Genomic DNA, 13,817 nt, shown 5'->3' with positions numbered 1-13,817 from the left:
TTAAATTGCTTTCATTTTTTCTAATTTTTCCTCATTCTCTCTTATTTGATTTTTGAATTAGTTTTAAAGTTCTTCCATGATTTCTTTTGTGCCTTGTGACCAGTTGATGTTACTCTTTAGGGTAGGAGTGGCTTTTTTTTTTAACCTCACTATTTTCCTCTGAATATAAACCCAGATTTTTTTTTTTAACATCAGACCTGCAAAACTTGGCAGTAGGTAAGGGCCAAAATTAAAATAGACTAAACTTCTTCAGGCTGCAGATAGATTTTTAGAGACAGACTGATGATGGTTGGTTGCTGTGGGTCATGTGACAAACAGGAGAGAGTGCACAGTGGCAACCCACCCACTAGGTTACGTGACAAACACAATAGTGACTAGTGGAAGATGGGTTAAAAGCAGGGGATGGACAAAGAATCTTTACTTTTTTTTTTACATCCTCTACATTTTTTGTGGGCAACCCAAAATCCTTTGGTGGGCCATTTGCAGGCTGTGAGTCCTATGTTGTGCAGTCTATTTTACACCAAAGTACCTATCAATGGTCATGTTCTATTTCCTTTGTTTATTCATTTTTTATTTGTCTTATTGCATTTTTAGCAGCTTAATATTTTCATAATCAGGTTTTAATCCCAAGTTGTGGGTAATGCTGCCCTAGGACTCAGGTCCCCCTTACTGGTGTTTTCTGAATTCTATCTGGGGACTCAACCTCAGGGACTCTGCTCTTCCTCCCCTTTAGCTCCAGCCCCACTATCCCAAAAAAACATTCTTGCTCTCTGCCATACCACACTCACCAGGCTTGTGCTCACTCCTCATCACCCACAGTCACAGCTGGGAACCAGATCTAGTCAACACCACTAGGCCTGGCTTCTGGAAACAGCTGGGTGTCCTTCAATATTCCCTCACTCAGCCACGTGTTGTTGTTTGGATAAACGTTTGTGAAGTGAAGGTTCCTGAAGTAAAATTTCTTGAGGCTCAGTCTGCTTCTCTCAGTGCCTACTGTTTGTTGATTTACTGTAGTGGCCTAGAGGTGTTTATACTTCACTCAGACCAAACATCAGTTCCTGGAGTTTTTTCTCAGGTCCTGTCAAGATGTCTTAGGAGGACACTTGCTTTACCCCTTTATTTTTGCTGCTGTGTGTTCATTTCATGATAATTTTCTCTCTGTTTGTGGAGGAAATCTGGAGAACCTGGAGATTTCTGACCTACCCTCATCTTCCCAGAATTCATCTAATAATTTTGTACTTTTTACTTTCTAATTTAATTTTTAAATTTCTAATAATTGCCATTATTTGTGCTTCATTGGTTGTGAATTTTCTTTTTTTCCTTTTTGGTATTTGTAATTTTGTTCTCTTTTTTAATCAGATTAGCTAATTGTTACTTATTTTATTAAAATTTTATAAACATCTCCTAACATTATTTATCAATTCAATGATTTTTTTGTTTGAATTTTAAAATATCTTTTAATTTTGAATATTTTAGTGTTATACTTTTTTGCTATTTGTTTTTTTTTAGGTGCATGTTCAAATTTTTTTTCTCTTTACTGATGAAAGTGCTTAATGATAACATTTCCCCCTATAGAAGGACTACTTTGGATATTGCAAAAATAGTTTGACATTCTGTCCTATTGTAATTTTCTTTGAAAAAATTATTTGTTTTTCTAACACTTGTTCTTTAATCCACAAGTTCTTTGGGATTGTGTTATATAGTCTCTATTTGTGGTTTCAGATTGAATCCTTCCCCTAAAGTTTTCTTGTCAATTATAATATTTATTTAATGTGGCCAGTAAAAGGATATTTGGTATTTTTGCTTATCTGTATTTGTTTATGAGGTTTTTATGTCATAACATATGTACAATTTTTGTGAAGGTAACTTGTACAGCTGAAATCTGTATATGTTCCTTTCTATTTCTCTTCAGTAACCATTAGGTACTTATCAATTTAACACATCTAACTTTTCTAAAATTCCATGAAAGTCTTTAGTTCTTTCTTGTTTATCTTTTTCTTATATTTTTCAAGATCTGAGATAAATCCTTTCAGATTCCCAACTCTTGTAGTTTGCTGCCTCTTTCTTCCTGTAGTTTGATAACTTTTCTTTAAGTACTTTTCTGCTATGTAACTTGGTCAGTATATGGTGTATTGTATTCTATTATAAAGTATTGATATTATTCTTTGGTGCCTTTAAGAACAATATTGTTTTTCAGTTTATGTCTTTTAACCATGTCTATTTTTGTGTTGTACTATTAAGATCATGATTATTACCTCTGCTCCAACACTTCATTTAATTCTGTGTGAATATTTGTTTCAATTATATTTTTGTAAAAATAAAAATAATAAAAAAAGTAATGTTCAATTTTGTTTTCTAATCCATTTTGTTTTCATCCTCTTTTTATGGTTTAGTTCATCCCATGCATCTTCATAATTATGATTTTTAATCATACATTTTTATCTATCATACCTTATTATGGCTTCTTTTCATCTTTGCTTCCTCCCCCCAACTTCCCTTTGCAGTAAGAAAGTGATGGAGGAGAAGGAATCAATAGTAGTAAAATCTATAACTGAAACAGTCTACTTCTACTTCTCAATGGCTTCTCTTTTCCCTTTACTCCAAGCCCAAGTAGCTGCACTCATAGACCTTCCAGTTTGCTATTTTTTTTATAAATAGTATTTTATTTTTCCCAATACATGTAAAGACGGTTATCAACATTCATATTTTATAAGATTTTGAGTTTTGCCTCCTTCCCTCCCCACCTCCTCCCCAAGACAGCAATCCATCATGTTAAACGTATTTCCACATTAGTCATGTTGTGAAAGAAGAATCAGAACAGAAGGGAAAAACATAAGAAGGAAAAAATAAAAGATGAAAATAGTGGGCTTCAATCTGTGTTCAGACTCCATAGTTCTTTCTCTGGATATGGATAGCATTTTCCATCATGATTCTTTTAGAATTATGTTGGATCATTGTATTGCTGAGAAGAGCTAAGTCTATCACAGTTGATCATCACACAGTGTTGCTGTTACTGGTTCTGCTCAGTTCACTCATCATCAATTCATGTAAGTCTTTCCAGGTTTTTCTGAAATCTGCCTGCTCATCATTTCTTATAGAACTATAGGATTCCATTACATTCATATACCACAACTTGTTCAGCCATTCTCCAATTGATGCACTTCCCCTCAATTTCCAATTCTTAGCCACCAAAAAGAGCTGCTATAAAATTTTTGTACATGTAAGTCATTTGCCCTTTTTTTATGATCTCTTTGGGATACAGACCTCATAGTGGAATTGCTGGATCAAAGGGTACGGTTTTATATCCCTTTGGACATAATTCCAAATTGATCTCCAGAATGGTTGGATCAGTTCACAACTTCTCCAACAGTGCATTAGTGTCCCAATTTTACCACATCTTCTCCAACATTTATGATTTTCCTGTTCTGTCATATTAACCAATCTGATAGGTATGAGGTGGTACCTCAGAGTTGTTTTAATTTGCATTTCTCTAATTAATACTGATTTAAAACATTTTTTCACATGACTATACATAGTTTTAATTTCTTCATCTGAAAGCTGCCTATTGATATCCTTTGACTATTTATCAATTGGGGAATGATTGTATTTTTATAAAGTTGATGCAGTTCTCTATATATTTGAGAAATGAGGCCTTTATCAGAAACACTGGCTGTAAAATTGTTGCCCAGCTTTCTGCTTTCCTTCTAATCTTGGTTGTATTGGTTTTGTTTGTGCAAAAACTTTTTTTAATTTAATGTAATCAAAATTATCCATTTTGCATTTCATATTGTTCTCTATCTCTTGTTTGGTCATAAATTCTTCCATTCTCTATAGATCTGACAGTTAAACTATTCCTTGCTTTCCTAATTTGTTTATGGTATCATACTTTATGTCTAAATTATGTACCCACTTTGACCTTATCTTGGTATATGGTGTGGGATGTTGGACTGTATGGTCTCTACTGTACTATTTTCCAGTTTTCCCAGCAATTTTTATCAAATAATGAATTCTTATCCCAGAAGCTGGGGTTTGAGGGTTTATCAAACAGTAGATTATTATAGTAATTTACTGCTGTGTCTTGGGTACCTAACTTATTCCACTGATCCAACACTTTATTTCTTAGCCAGTGCCAAATAGTTTTAAATGATTGCCACTTTATGATGTAGTTTTAAATCTGGTACAGCTAGGCTACCTTCCTTTGCATTTTTTTCATTAATTTCTTTGATATTCTTGACCTTATGTTCTTTCAGATGAATTTTATTATTTTTTTCTAGCTCTATAAAATATTTTTGGTAGTTTGATTGGTATGGCACTGAATAAGTAAATTAACTGAGGTAGAATTGTCATTTTTATCATATTACTTCAGCCTACCCATGAGCTATTGTTATTTTTTTAATTGTTTAGATCTGATTTTATTTGTGTAAAAAGTGTTTGGAATTGTGTTCATATAGTTCCTGAGTTTGTCTTGGGAGGGAGGCTCCCAAATATTTTATATTGTCTATAGTTGTTTTAAATGAATTTCTCTATCTCTTGCTGCTGGACTTTGTTGGTAACATTTTAAAATGCTGATGATTTATGTGAGTTTATTTTATATCCTGTGACTTTGCTAAAGTTGTTAATTGTTTCAAGTAGTTTTTCAGTTGATTCTCTAGGATTCTCTAATCATACCATCATATCATCTGCAAAGAGGGATAGTTTTGTTTCCTCATTGCCTATTCTAATGTCTTCAATTTCTTTTTTTTTTATTGCTAAAGCTAACATTTCTAGTACAATATTGAATAATAGAGGTAATAATGGGCATCCTTGCTTCATTCCTGATCTTATTGGGAAGTTTCTAGCTTATCTCCATTATAGATAATGCTTGCTAAATGTTTTAGATAGAAACTACTTATCATTTTGAAGGAAACTCCATTTATTCCTATGCTCTGTAGTGTTTTTAATAGGTGGATTCTTTCAATGGCTATTTTACCCTCTAGTTCTAGGATATCAGGGCAGTTTTCCTTGATAATTTCTTGAAAGAAGCTGTCCAGGCTCTTTTTTTTTTTTAAAGGGCTTTCAGGTAGTCCAATAATTCTTACATTACCCCTCGTGGATTTGTTTTCCAGGACAGTTGTTTTTCCAATGACGACTTTTACATTTTCTTCTATTTTTTTTCATTCTTTTGGTTTTGTTTGAGTGATTCTTGGTGTCTCACAGAGTCATTAGCTTCCATTTGTCCATTTCTAATTTTTAAGAAATCATTTTCTTCAGTTAGCTCTTGTGTCTCCTTCTCCATCTGGTCAATTCTACTTTTGAAGGAATTGTTTTCTTCAGTCAGCTTTTGTTTTTCCTTTTCCAAACTGTTGACTCTCTCTCATATAACTCTTATTTCTTTTCCCAGTTTTTCTTCTATCTCTCATTTCATTTTTAAAATCCTTTTTGAGCTCTTCCAAGAGGACTTTTTGGGCTTGAGAACAATGCATATCCCACTTTGAGGTTTTGCATGTAGGCATTTTGACATTGTTGTCCTCTTCTAAGTTTTTGTTTTGATCTTCCCTGTCACCAGCTTTCTATGAACAGGGATGTTTCCTGGTTTTTACTCATTTTCTAGTCTGCTTCATAACTTTTAAAGTTGAGCGCTGCTCCTAGGGGAGTGGGGACATTGTCCCAAGCTTCTTGTGCTGGAGGCTATGGATCTGATCACTGACTTTCTGCTCAGGGGCTTCAGGTGCTGGTGGCTTGCCCATTGTGCTTGGGTGGCCCCAGCCTAGTCACTTCTGTTGTGCCCTGGGTTCTAGAACTGGCAGTTTGCCTTTTGCACTGGGGCTGGAGGCCTCACAACTGGCCTGCTTTGTTGCTGACCTGCTGAACCAGGACCACAGTGTATAGAGTGTGCTGTGACTAATAGCCTCCCACTGGCTTGCCAGGACACTACCTGTGCCTGGCTGAACTCCCCTTTAATCTAAGTGAGACAGACCCTTCCTTAATTCCTTTTACATTATGTTAAGCTGGAAAATTGTTTCACTCTACTTTTTTGTGGGTTCTGTTGCTCCAGAATCCTTTTAGAGGTTTGATTTAACATTGTTTCTGAGGGAAGCTGAGGAGAGTTCAGGTTACTTCCTAGTTTTTCTCTGCCATCTTAGCTCTGCCTCCAACTATCTAAGTAAGGGGACATGGATGATATTTATCCCACTAATACGTAAATACAGAAAGAGATGATCATACAGGTTTCAGTTACTCTGATTTAATATTTGTAGAGTCAAAGATGATGGTCAATTTTCATATGATCAGAGAATGTCAAATTTGGACAGGACCTTAAAGATCATGACAATACAGAATCTTTACTAAAGGGCCCACTTTAAATACCTACCATGCTACGGATTAGCTGGGCAACCTTGGGAAATTACTTATCACTTCTAGGCCTCAGTTTCCTTGTCTATAAAGTAAAGAGCTTCATATTAATTAGATTTGGAAGGGACCTTAGATTTCAAATGGTCCAATCCCATAATTTTACATGACAGTCTGGGCATAATTAAGTTCAAGACTTCTGAATCTAAGCCTATTCCTTTTGGCAAATGCAATTGGCTATTAAGTTGTTCATAAAACTAAGCTGATATTTTCACTGAAATACATTCAAATTTTGAAAACAGTGATAAAATAATTTGTCAAAATGATATTGTCATAGGTCAAAATCACCATGGGGAATTTCCAACATAGTGATGACCTAGAAACTGTTTATTCACTTTTGAGGAAGTTCAGTAGCTTATATATAAATAATAAAGATGATCAGGAAAGCTAGACACAGACATACACATGTGCAATCTTCCCTACGGCTTTAATGTTTAACTTTGTCTTAACGTAAACATGGTAAGAAATAAAAAATGAATGGAAATTAAATATTGATGTCTATAAACTCAAAAGAAAGATCTTAAACAGTATTGTGGAGTGATAATCTCATATTTAAAAGGAAGTTCTAGAAATCCTAAAGGATCTTGGGTAAGAATGTAATCATTATTATTCTAAACTAAAGAAAACATGTTATATTTTCATTTACCTGGAACTCAGTTATCCAGCAATTTCTCCTTACTAAGAAGTAGGAAGGGAGAAAGGCTTCTGAGGAATGAAAATAGAAATCAAAGATGATGTGAAGCCTTTACTTTATTCCTAGAAGAGTTCCTTAGACTTTTTATTATAGTCAGTTGATTCTTATGATATAATACATTTAGTCACCTGGCTTCTAATCTCACAGAAGATTAAAAGTAGCGAGTTCAAAGTGGGGAGATGTTCTGTTATGGGCTGGCACACCAAGGGTAGTAAGAAGTGATAGCAAAAGATACTCTGGTCTGGCTGCATTCAATACAAGGGCAACCAGACTTACACACTTCAATAGGATCATAGGATTTAGTATGCAAAGAGATTCTTGAGATTATCTAGTCCAATCTCTTCATTTTATAGATAAGGAAAGTGGAGCCCAGAGAGTAGTATTTTGCCCAAAAATCACATAGGTGGTAAATGATAACCTCTGAGGTCATTACTGCATTATAACCCCAGTAAAAATACCAATGTTCATAATGCCTTTCATTGTCTGGGACAGATTAAATTCTATTCTGTTTAAGAAGTCAAGGAAATACATAATGTATTTTTAAAAGAGTGTCATTTGGAATGGTTAAAACATGGAAAATGGGATAAACTTTCAGATATCTAGAAAATCGCTCTTTCAATAACTGAAATTTACTGGTTGCTTTTGAGGCCTTAATTAGAAATGTTAACAAGTTTATAAGTTAAGGAAATGATTTTCATTTCTCAGAATATTCAATACCTAAACATCTAGTAGAACGAAGTTTTGTGGGGTTTTTTTTCTTTTTTTGGTGGTGGAAGACTGGAAATAATTTAGACTAAGTAAAAGAACACTAGGCTTTGAGTCAGGAGACCTGTATTTGAGATTAGACTATAACAACAACAATAACAACAGTTAACACTTTTAGTGCTTTACATTTTGCAAAGGAAATATTATCTAATTTTATCCTCACAACAACCTAGGGAAATAGGTACCATTATTATCCCCATTTATGGATAAGGAAATTGAGTCAGACAGAGATTAAAAGATGTACCCAGGGTCACAAAGCAAAGTAAGTATCTAAGGCTAGATTCGAGTTCAGATCTTCCTGACTCCAAGCCCAGAACTCTTATGTACTGAGTCATCTAATTGTCCAAACTTACAGTACTTATCAGCTATGTAATCATGGGAAAGTAATTTAATTTCTCTGAGGTTCTATGGCCTCCTCTTTAAAGTGAGCCTAACAATACTTTATAATTCTTCACAGATTTGTGGTGATTAAAGCACTTAGTAAATTGTTAAGCATGCTGAAAATGTGTTCTATTATTATTAATAATAATAATAGCAATAATAATAAATAATTACAGAATAGAATAATAAGTTGCATGACATTGTGGATCAAGTATTGGACTTAGAATTAGGAAGACGGGTTCAAATTCCATCTCTGATACTTAATAGCTATGTGACCAAGTGAATGTAATAATAATAATATTAATAATAATACCAATAGTAAAGCATAATAATACTTGTAGCATTCCTCAGGGTTGTAATGAGTTCCAAAGGAGATATTATATGTTATGTCAAATCATTGCAAAAAATAGGTGCTATATATCAATAAGTAATTACTAGGTGTTACAATGGATAGAGTATTAGACTCAGAAATAGGAGGACCAGGATTTGAAACCTGCTTCCAAATTTATTATTAGCTGTGTGACTCTAGGCAAATCACTTAGCCTCTCTCAGCCTCAGTTTCCTCATCTGTAAAATAGAGGTAATAATAATACATATCTCAGAGGGTTGTGTGAGAAATAAATAAGATAATATTTGTAAAGCACTTAGCACAGTACCTGGCAGACAGTAGGTGCTTAATAAATGCTTGTTCCCTCCTCCCCCCAGCTCCTCTACCATAGGGTGTTGCTATGAGGATTCATTGAGTAATGTATGTAAAGTGCTTTGTAAACCTTAATGTATTGTATTATTGTTAATGTCATTCTATTCCTCTTTTCAGGTGCCCATGGGGTTGGGATCTGGACCCTAAAAAGGAAAAACCCTGGACTTCCCCACATTGCCTAAGGTTATAATCCCATCAACTGGTCTTTCATTGTGGCTACACCCAATCTCCCAATTCTGTTACCCTTAACCTAGCCTAGCTCTCCACTGTTTTACATTGTCTTACTCTGGCCCTAGGCTACTTCCCACCCTTAATCCTAGCTGGGCTCCATTCTCCCTTGACCACATGGTCCAGGTCCCTGGCATTCTATCACATCACAGTCCCAGTGGACTGCTTAGTCATTCCTAGATCAATCTGACAGTCTTTCTGTATATAAGGTCTATCTTCACTCCATTAAGGCATTCAGATTCTTATAATCTAGCCAATATCTCACAGATTCTCAGATTCCTTAAGAGTCTGTCTAATATGACAGATATTCTAATAAACCTTGTCTTTGACTGAAAGAAGGCTTGGGTCAAATTCTTTTGGGCAGGACCCATGTGTTGTGATTTTGGGGTCTCAGCACCATAAACCCTTGAACCTGAATAGTGCTAGGAATATAAATACAAAAACAAAACAGTTCCTGCCTTCTAGGTGGTTACAGTCTGAAGGGTATACAGATAAGTATAAACAAACTAAAGGAAAGTAATTTCAAGAGGGAGACAACATTAGCAACAGAGGGTATCAGCAAAAGCTTCCTGTAGTAGGTGACATCAAAACTTTGAAAGAAGACATGATTTTAATAAGTAAAGGTAAAGAGGTAATGCATTCCAAATATACAAAGGAAGAGCTGTGCAGAAACATGGAATCTGGAGATAAAATGTCATATTAAGGGAATAAGTAGGATGAAAAGTATATGAAAGGAGACAATGTGAAATAAGACTAGAAAAGCTAGTGAAAGCAGTTTTGTGAAGGACTTTAAATGCCTGGCCAAATACTATGTGCTTTGTTGTTTTTACTTCCTTCTTGAAGAGGACCAGTGACAACAAGAAGGTGATGTCTTGACTTACAAGTAAATTGGATTTGAGTGAGGCAGACTGTGCAAAGTCACCAGCCTCCTTTTATCCTCCATAGTTATTGTAGTCCAGTGACAAGATGACTGGCAATGGCCAAGGATGCAGTGGGAGACCATGACCTTTTCAAGCTATGTCTTTCTGGGGTCTCAGCTTGTCTAAGGCAATGGCCATTCAGTAATTAAAGGATAGGTAAGAATTGAGGCAAAAGATGGCATAGTTTGCCTTCACAAAAGAGTTAGTCTGGGAGGGGAAGACCCTCTGGGCAGAACAGAAACAATGGCTATTTACATTCACTCAGAACCACCAAAACTCAAACAATGAGCAAATAAGGCTTGGCCTGGAGCCTATTATTGGCCAATCAGTGAGAGACAAAGTGTTTGGGGTTTAAAGGCATAGTCAAGTTGAATCCCAATGGGCTTTATCAAAGCCTGATTTTCCCATGGTATATTTCAAGAAATCATAAATGAAAGCCACATGACACAAAAGAGTTAATTGTCCCAGTTTAAAAAAAAAAGAAGAACAGGGAGCCATTAAAGATTTTGAATGTGTGTTTATATTCATGTGGAGTTGGGAGAGGGTAAAATGGTCAGATCTGAATTTTGTAGTATCAGTTTGGTAGCTGTGTGGAAGATGAATTAGAGAAGAGAGAGGCTGTAAATGGCAGGATTAGTTACTACAGGAAGTGACAAGGACTTAGAGGTTGTATGAGTAAAAGAAAGGGATGCATGTGAGAGACTTGGGAAGGTAAAATCTATAGTCCTGGAAAACTTATTGGACCTGGAATCTGAGGAAGAGGGAGGAGTCAAATATAGCTCCAATATTGTTAACCTGAATGAGACCACCTGTCTAGAGTGAGGAGAGACAGAGTAGAAATAAAATTATTTTTCTGGGCATGACCCTAACCCTACTAAGGGTATTAGAAATAAAGTACTGAGCAATTACTTGGTAAGGAGTTTCCCTATTGGGAGTTGACTCTACCAATGAAATCACAGATCCTATCTAAAAAGAAAAAAATAAAATAAAACAAAACAAAACTCTTAGTAGAATTGTCATTTAAATTGCTAGCTCTATTTCCCTTGAAAGTAATTGATGCTTTTGGATACAAAGCTCAAACTGTCATTTTCCAGTTGTCATTTCATGCAGTCCTTGGACTACTATAAGGAAAAAGAGCACAAAGGAGCAAGGAATCACCCTAAATTTCTAACTACTTTGGCTTTTAATTGAATGTCAGAAAAGGAATATTTTGAGTCACAGTCAGGCAAAAATATTGGCTAAAGGGATGGCAATTGAGAAGGTCAGAAAAAAGTATTGAAAGTGCAAAGGTGGTCTGCCTGAGATGAGATTGGATTTCTAAATTGCTTAGTTATACATAGAGTGACTGTTTGCTTGGAACATCTGACACAAAATCATTACCATAACATCATTTATGATCTACTACTGATCTACTAAGAGAAGTGCTTCAAGCATGATATCTGACTAGGCAAAGTACCTATTGATGCAGTTTAGGAGTTCAGGGGTCCTGGGACCCCAAAATTATAACACATGGGTCCTGCCCAAAAGAATTCAACTCAAACCTTCCCAAGTCTTCTTTCAGCCAAAGACAAGGTTTATTAAAACATCCATCATATTGGGCAGACTCTTAAGGAGTCTGAACATTAGTAAGCTATTGGCTTATTGGCTAGATTATAAGAATCTAAGCAGTGGCTAGATTTTAGGAATCTGAGCAGTGGCTAGATTATAAGAATCTTAGCATTTTAAGGGAGACGAGATGGACCTCATATACAGAAAGACTGTAGGAGGGATCTAGGAGTGGCCAAGTAGTCCATGAGGTAATAGAATTACCAAGGGTGGGAAGTGGCCTGGGGCCATAGGAAGGCAAGACAATGGAGGGGAACCTCAATGAAAGGCCAGTTGATGGGATTATAGTGTCAGGTCAATGCCAGAGATTTGACCATGTGAGAAAGTCCAGAGTTTTTCCTTTCTGGTGTCTAGATCCCAACCCCAGGGGCTTCAACAACCATGCCATTCTACTTTCTCCAAGGGCAGCTTGATGGAAGAGTGGACAGAATTCTGACCCTGGAGTCAGGAGGACCTGTGTTCAAATCTAGCTTCAGACACATAGTTTTGTAGCCCTGTGCAAGTCATTTAACCTTATTTATCTCAGTTTCCTCATTTGTAAAATGAGCTGGAGAAGGAAATGACAAAACACTCCAGTATTTTTGCCAAGAAAACTCCAAATGAGATCATGAAGAGTCAGACATGACTGAACAACAACAACAAAATTTCCCTAAGTTACTGATAGAGATACTAAACTCTCAGTAGGATATTACTTAGAATCATTGAATCAAAGACCACAGGGTACAAAGAGACCTTGGAAATTATCTGATCCAACCCATTCATTTTAAAGATGAGGGTATGATGGAGTTGGGATCTAGACCCTAGAAAGGAAAAACCCTGAACTTTCCCACTTGGCCAAATCTCTGGCATTCGCCTGAGGCTGTAATCCCATCAACTGGTCTTTTACTGTGGCTACACCCAATCTCCCAATTCTGTTAACTTAGCCTGGCCTTCCTTTGTCTTACTTCCCTATGTATGGCCCCCTGCCATTTCCCACCCTTAATCCTAGCTAGGCTCCATTCTCCCTTGGCCAGAGGTCCAGGTCCCAGGAGTTCTGTTTACCCCATCTTACTGGCCACTCCCATCCAGATCTCCTTAGGCTCCTCCTCCCATCACTCCAAACTACTTGGCCACTTCTAGATCCCTCCCACAGGCTTTTTGTATATAAGGTCCATCTGTCTTCATTAAGATGCTGGGATTCTTATAATCTAACCACTGATCGGATTCTTAAAATCTAGCCAATAGCTTACTAATGTTCAGACTCTTTAAGAGTCTGCTCAACATGATGAATGTTCTAATAAACCTTGTCTTTGGCTGAAAGAAGACTTGGGTCAAATTCTTTTGGGCAGGACCCGCATGTTGTGATTTTGGGGTCCCAGCACCCCTAAACCCCTAAACTGCATCAGGCATTGGGGCTCAAAGATGGAATATTACTTATTCCAGGTCAAACAGCCAGTCAGTGGCAGAGCTGGGACCTATACCCAGGTCTGCTGACTTCCATTTAGTGTTCTTTCCATTATTCCTTGCAGTTTTTCATGTTAGTATTACTTAATCATTGAACTCTACTTTCACATCAGAAAACTTTGGTACCCATGACAAATAGATCACAGAGTCAGAGAACAGAAGCAGTCAACTGCAAGTAAAGACAAGTTGACAGAAAAAAAAGATGCTTCTTTGTTTCCTCTTACTGTTTAGAGATAAAGTAATATTTGCCCAAGGGTTAGGCTTCTCTGCAATAGCAATAGCAGTAAGGGACAAGTGAAAAGGTTACAACATAGATGAACCAGAAAACATAAGAATCAGAGATTGGAGGTGGAGGATAAGCCATTTGTTTTACAATGAACCCAAAGGACTGTAATAAATGCTAAGAAAAGCAGGAGATAAGAAAGAAAGGAAGATTTCAGAAAAGGTTAGCATCAGTGACAAGCCATAGTTCGTGTAATAAAGGCCACAGAGGCAGTGAAGGAGACAATAAGGTCTTTAGTAAATACAAATGATAATTTATTAACAGTGAGGAGCCTATGAGAGAGAGACAAAAATAGGGAGGGAGGGAGAGAGAGAGGAGAAAGAGACAGAGACGGAGAAAGAGACAGAGACAGAGAGAGACAGAGAGACAGACACAGAGAGAGAGAGAGAGAGAGAGAGAGAGAGAGAGAGA

This window comes from Vombatus ursinus, unplaced genomic scaffold, assembly GCF_900497805.2.
Source record: "Vombatus ursinus unplaced genomic scaffold, bare-nosed wombat genome assembly UNPS02014841.1, whole genome shotgun sequence".
Taxonomy (NCBI): domain Eukaryota; kingdom Metazoa; phylum Chordata; class Mammalia; order Diprotodontia; family Vombatidae; genus Vombatus; species Vombatus ursinus.
The sequence above is the reverse complement of the archived record's forward strand: the minus strand, read 5'-3'. Positions refer to the sequence as shown.